General features: G+C 41.8%; 1 protein-coding gene across 1 annotated transcript in view; it reads right to left on the bottom strand.

Moving 5' to 3' along the window:
- Positions 1-6,479, bottom strand: part of L3MBTL3 (L3MBTL3, histone methyl-lysine binding protein) — a 167,974-nt gene that overhangs the window by 7,742 nt on the left and 153,753 nt on the right.

The raw sequence follows: 6,479 nt of genomic DNA, 5'->3' as shown, positions 1-6,479 counted from the left end.
GCTGGGTCACCACGTGTCTTCTGCCTCCTCCTCACCCCCATCCCCCCACTCCCACCAGACTGCGCCCCTCCTGAGCTAAAGGATAACTGGTAAACTAATTGGTTATCTTATCAGTTAAATGATTAATCATTTAACGTTTCACATCTCGATTCTCCAGGGGTTGGTCCTTGCTTCACTTCACCTTCTTTCTTGTAAGTTCACTTGTAAACAAACAATCGATTAATCTCTATGTGGATAGCCTCCATATCTCTTTTTCTTCTCCAGAGCTGCCTCTGTCAATCTAAACTAAACTAAACTAAAAATCCTAGCCTCTCTCTCTAATGTCCTTTCTGGGGGACTCACTATCAGTTCAAGTTCAACATGGCTAAAACGGAGCTCTTAATCTTCCCTACCATGCACTCCCAACACCATCTTGCCTGCCACTGCCCATAATACAGGTGGCACTTTCTGATGCACACCTTACTCCAGGTCTTCATATCTAGCCTGTCTCAGGTATTTAGATTGCAAACTCTCAGGTCAGGATCTGCCTCTTTTTGTACAAAGCCTAGTATAATAGGGCCACTGACATCATCTGGCATCCTTAGGTGCTCCCATAATACAAAATAAGGAATAATATTTAATCCTCCCTAAAATTTAGGATAAATGCAGCATTCGGCAATTATGTAAAATATCCCATGCTCATATAAGGGTTGATAACCAGGCAAGGGACTGTTGCAAAACGAGTATAAAGTAGCATAAATAGCATGCAGGAAAGCAGCATAAATAAAATGCAGGAAAACCGTGGCAACGAATTCAGCAACCAATAGTTAGCAGCCCACAAGAGACTGCAGGGGAAAATTAGGCATAGGCAGCCATTGCATACAGCCTCTGTTGGGTCAGCAGGCAGCATGGACTAGAAATGGTGATCAGTTTAGAGCCGCAGCTGGGATGACTTTATAAAGCCACAGATCCATCTGCTCAGTGTGTTGAATTCCAGCTAGAGCTGGATCTCAGGGCATTTGGTAACTCTCCTCAATTTCTCAGAATACACAGCAAGGTAGGAAATACATACAGAAGAAGAACATGTCACATCTCAAAAAACTGGATTAATCTCCATTTCCTCAGGATAAGCCTCTTCATATATTTACTGACATGCATAAACAGGTACATAATCAGCACAAAAAGCAACAGTGGCCAACCATGAATAACTGCACTCAGGGCATGATCTGCAGAAAGACTTAGATGTTACAATAGAGAACACTGCAATGCCTAACCTTTATGTACTCTGCTGCCCTGTGACATCCACAGCCCAAAGGTAGGTACCCTGTTCTATGCACGATGCATGGAGAGAGTTAGGTGATTATGAATGTGATCTGCAAAGGCCTAGAGCAGGGGTCAGCAACCCCCAGCACACGTGCCGAGCGTGGCATGCAAGGCCATTTTGCTTGGCACACCACTGCCAGCCTGGGCTCTAAGCAGCTGTTGCCAGCCACGGAGCCCAGGCTGCAGCCAGGAGGCTGCAAACAGCTGCTCTGGGCTCCGGCATGTCGGCACTCCAGCACCTTCCAAGGTAGACGGTGTGGTTTTTTTGGCATTCTGGCCAAAAAACCTTGCCTACCCCTGGCCTAGAGGATAAGCAAGGAGCCACCTATGCTAGCCAAGAGGACGTGCTAAGGAGAGGAGTCTTATTCTCAGTCCCTCTTAAGGACTTTTGTGCCTAGGTCTAACTGCAGTTGGAGAAAGAGGTCACTTATCTCCAGAAGAGATTCATAACCAGGGGTCTTAGTTTTCTCTGATTTAAAAAAAATCCTCAATTTTTGGATAAAGTAACTCCAAATTCACACTCTTCCATGATTAAAATGAAACGCCACTAATACAGAGACACACTATTTATCTCCACTAGCTGATATACTAGTGGTGTTTCATTTTAATCATGGAAAATGTGGATTTGGGGTTAATTTTTATATGGTAAAATTGGGGATTTTTTTTAAATCAGAGAAAACCACGATTCCTATTCATAACCCTGAAGCCCCCGGTGAGAGCTGGGCACCTTGGGCAGCCTTACTCACAAAACATAACAATGGCAGGACCTATGCCTCTCTCTAACTGCAAAGGAGTTAAAGCACTGAGCTAGAATGTAGGGGCAGTGAGTACAGTTCCCTCCTCTGGCTTTCTGTGATTTCAACCCATGCATCCCTCATTCTGGGTGAATACAGGGCATTCTGATGTGGGCTTCTGCAATCCCAAACAGCTGAAACTATTCCACTTGGCATCAAATAATTAGATACCACATTTATTCACGTATAGTACTGTCTAAATAAGACACGCACCTTGTTTTTGAAAGACAGAATGAAGAAAAAGGATCTTTCCTTAAAAATACTGGTATGGATGGTATTTTATCAGCAAGGTATCATGGGTTCTCTGTTAGCCCCTTGCTCAGGACACCACAGGTATTGCTGCCTGAGTCAAACTACCTGATCCTCTTCTCTTCTCAAGCTGAACTGGGTGTGCAACCAGTAGCTTCTGCCAGGCCAGCTAAGGGCCCAATCCTAACCAGTAACATTTGCAGTCAGCTGAAGGCCCAGACAACTGATTCAGCAGGGCCCAGCCAACTGATCCAGCAGGAGCACCTCACCTGCACCGGGGATTCTGTTCTGCTTTAGGAGTACAGCAGAATCAGCCCCAGAGGATTCTGCAGCACAAGCCTCTGCCCGGGGAAAGAAAAAGTGCACACAGCTGGCAGCCAGGCAGGACTTGCATCATTACTTGATCTTCCTTTTGCAGAGGTTCATGAACAGAAGTTGCTATTACTGTATTTCCTCACTTAAAAAGTGCACCCCAATTTCTGGCAGCTCATTTTGGGGAAAAGGTGCATATACAGGTGGGAAAATAACTGGGCCAGAGAGAAAGGGTGCACATGGCTCTAAAAGCCTATGGGTGGCAGTCAGCTAGCCAGGGGGAACATACCAGTTCCCCATCCCTACTCCAATGAATACCTAAACATTCTTTAGGCAGTATCTATTAGAGTGACTGTATCTGGATCTGGGGGAGCACTGGATTTGCAGCTAAATAAAGGCTTTTATCTGTGTCTCAGCAAAAGCTGCTAACCTCAAGGCTGAATGATGTATTAAAATAACCTTGCAAATGCTTAGGCAAGTAGTTTCCTAACAATGGGATAGTGTGTAGAACATATGGTGTAAGAAGAACAAGATGCAGCCCACCAGCTATCGTCAGGAGATAAAGCAGAAGCAAGACCTTGGAGATGAAGAAGGAGTCAGCAAGAAACCAGAAAGAACCAGCAAGTGACCGAGAGAAGCCAGGGTCACAGTCTTACGCATGTACTCTTAGCAGACAGGCATGTAAATGAGTGAAATGCATAGGCAATCCCATGCTAATGAAGTAGACAGTAAACAGAGGTAGAGCTTGAGATGGGAGGAGAAATGGGGGGAACCAAAGGTGGAGTGAATGTTAATGAGCATGGACCAAGGTGTATAAAATGTAAAAAGTACTAATGTTCAGGGCAGGTCCCTGGTTTGTTGGTTTTTTGGGACCTTTGCCCGAAGCTGTCTCCATTCTGAATAAAGCTGTTGTGAGCAATGTGTACAAGTAGCGTTTGCTCCCTGCTTGCTTTGGCTAATGAGTAACAGGATCCATGAGCGATTGGATCGTCATCTACCTAGTCATTGGGCGCCGCATGGAGTCAGGGTCTAACAGTATCGTTTACTGGACAAGCAGCAAACTAAGACTCAGAAGACCTGGCCCTATTCTAGTCTATTGTAAATGCTTTGAGATCTACTGTTGGAAAACATGGAAGAGTCAAGTATTATTACTGACTCTTACTGCTGAAGATTTTCTGGGAAGGGATAGGTTTTAGGTTGTTAAACCTCACTCTAGTCCAAGGGTCCTGGCTCCCCAAATTTTGTTCTCAAAATCTCTCCTCCTTCTGACATGTGCCAGACAAGTGAGGAGCTTCTCAGGCCTTCTGTGGTATCCTGTTCTCCAGGTTGCCCTGCCAGCTAGCCTAACCTAAACAAGTACTCTTGTTCCTCAGTCCTCTTCTGCCTTGGTCCAAGGAACAGAGTAGGGAAATAATTAAGAGGAAAGAGAAGTCAGACTTAGTGGAGCAGAGCTACTGGCAATTTTCATGCCTGTAATACAGTGGAATTCACTACATTATTACAAGTTAAGCTTTCAGGTTCTGGGCCAGAACAGACTTGGATGCCTGTTGCTCCATCATGAAGTGTCACATTATTGGACCATTAAATAAATATCATGCAGATGAAGAAAGGGGATGAAAGACTATCCATTAAACAATTAAGTTCCTAAGTGAAATGACAGTATCCTGGCTTTACAAATTAAGAAAATGCAGAGTACTCTACAGAAAATCTGTATTTGAAATTGTATATTACGGAGACCTTGTGGGAATATGTTGTTTTGTTAAAACTGGAATGTTTCATAAAATGTAATAGATTCTGCAGGAATTTTGTTTAGAAAAGAAATGTTCAGAGACTGTCTATTCTATTCCAGCAATTTTTGGAAATTTTTATTTTTAATTTTGATTTTAAATTGCCGAATATTCTGTTTTTCATTTAGATTTTGTTAGTATTATGCACTATGTTACATTATAATGCAAAAGAAAAAAAATCAAAATCAAAATAATGTCACTTTGTCAAAAGATTTTGAAGAACAACAAATGAGAAAAAAAAAAAAAAATTTCCTTCCCAGGGATTATTGAGATTTTCAGTTTTTACTCCAACTGTGAACAAAGATAAATGCCTAAATCTCAAAAACCTTCAAAAATGGAACTTTTGTCCTTTGCATAGGGTTTGTAGTAAGTGGATTAATTAGTACTAAATATACTCCTCAGTGCAACTCCGCTACACTCAATAAAACCAGTAGTGTCAGGTAAGTTGAAATGTCTAAGCTTTAAATGGGAGCCCAATAGAGGGAACAGAGACGTCCACACAAAAAAAAGAAGTGAAAAGCACATTCATTTGTGCTTCTTAGGAATGATATGTCAGGATGATCCTGAAATACTTTCTTCAACTGAGATTATTTGCAAACTATGGGTTATATCCCTTATTTAGCAATTCTGATCTCTGTGGAAAGGACCACAGACTTAAGAAATTAATATAAAAACCTACTAAACAAAACAGATAATGGAAGAACTACCCTTCTAAAAATAAGAACAGATAAGTAACAGTCCAATACAAAACAGCTCCATATAATAAATAACCACAGGTGAGAAAGTAGTTATGGTACAGCAATAATGTGATGTCTGTGTTTTGATTTTTCAAACTCAAACCAGGGTCAATCAAGAGTACATTTAATGACATTCTCTAAAAGGTTTTTCATTAAGTAGAAAAGAAATTCAGGCCCCATCAAGGCCTCGTGTGTCACAACGGTGTTAAAAATAGCGAATGAATGACTTGAAGAAAGAATGGTACTGCAGGGTGCTGTCTTGTGTTCTGTTGTTTAGTCCAGCAAAAGTCAATTGCCAAACAAGTTCTATTTAAGAGCTTGAACTGAAATTTAAACATTACCTGGCATTGTGCTACAAACTCAGCCCTGTTCCAACTTCTCCATACTATTCTAAACGCTCCAGTTCTGGGTAGTAGAGGAGTCCCTAGGCCACTGGTTCTCAACCATTTTAGACTCAAGGTATCCTTGGATAGACTTGAGGTACTCCTTGGAAACACCAGCTCTTAGTTTTCATTTTTTGCCTACAGAAAAAATATAGCATTTTTTCTGCTGCAAAGAACTCAGAAAGAGCACAACTATGAATTTCTATCTGAAGTCTTTGGGTTTATCTTGTGAATAAAGTCTGTAAACCTAGCAGTGCACCAACACCTTACGACCTTCCAACCTCAGACCCGATGAAACTGAAAGCAGCAACCAACCCACAAATATTATCAATCTCTCCACACACACGCTTACCAAAACTGAAAAATCTGTCCTTTCTAAAGGTCTAAATTTCTGTCCAGAAAAACACCCTAATAAAATACTTCAATGTGGAGAACTAGAAGAATTCTTCCGACGCCTGCGCCTCAAAGAATATTTCCACGACCAAACTGAACCCACTCCCAACAACAACGCATCCTCTGACAACATTCAGGAAAGGATCAATGCCAAAAAAGCCCCAAAAAACATCAGATTGGACACCTCGCAGTGGACAAAACCGCTACATTGACTGCTTCAGGGAAAGAATGAACAATGAAATAATCAGCAACACACGCCACCACAACAACCTCTCTCTACCAGAGAAAAAGGCCATAGAATCTCTAAGATCTAACCACCAAATAGTAATAAAACCAGCAGATAAAGCCATAGTCATCCTAAACCGTGAGGATTACATAAAGGAACTCAACAGACAGCTCTCTGACTCCACCTACTACAAAGAACTACAAGAAGATCCTACTCCCCTTTTCACCAAAAAACTCAACAATACCATCAAATCATTTCCACCAAGATTACAAGAAAAACTACAGACCTTGATCCCC

The sequence above is a fragment of the Alligator sinensis genome, unplaced genomic scaffold (genome assembly GCF_000455745.1).
Source record: "Alligator sinensis unplaced genomic scaffold, ASM45574v1 scaffold889_1, whole genome shotgun sequence".
Taxonomy (NCBI): Eukaryota; Metazoa; Chordata; order Crocodylia; family Alligatoridae; genus Alligator; species Alligator sinensis.
This window is presented reverse-complemented; position numbering and strand designations above follow the sequence as displayed.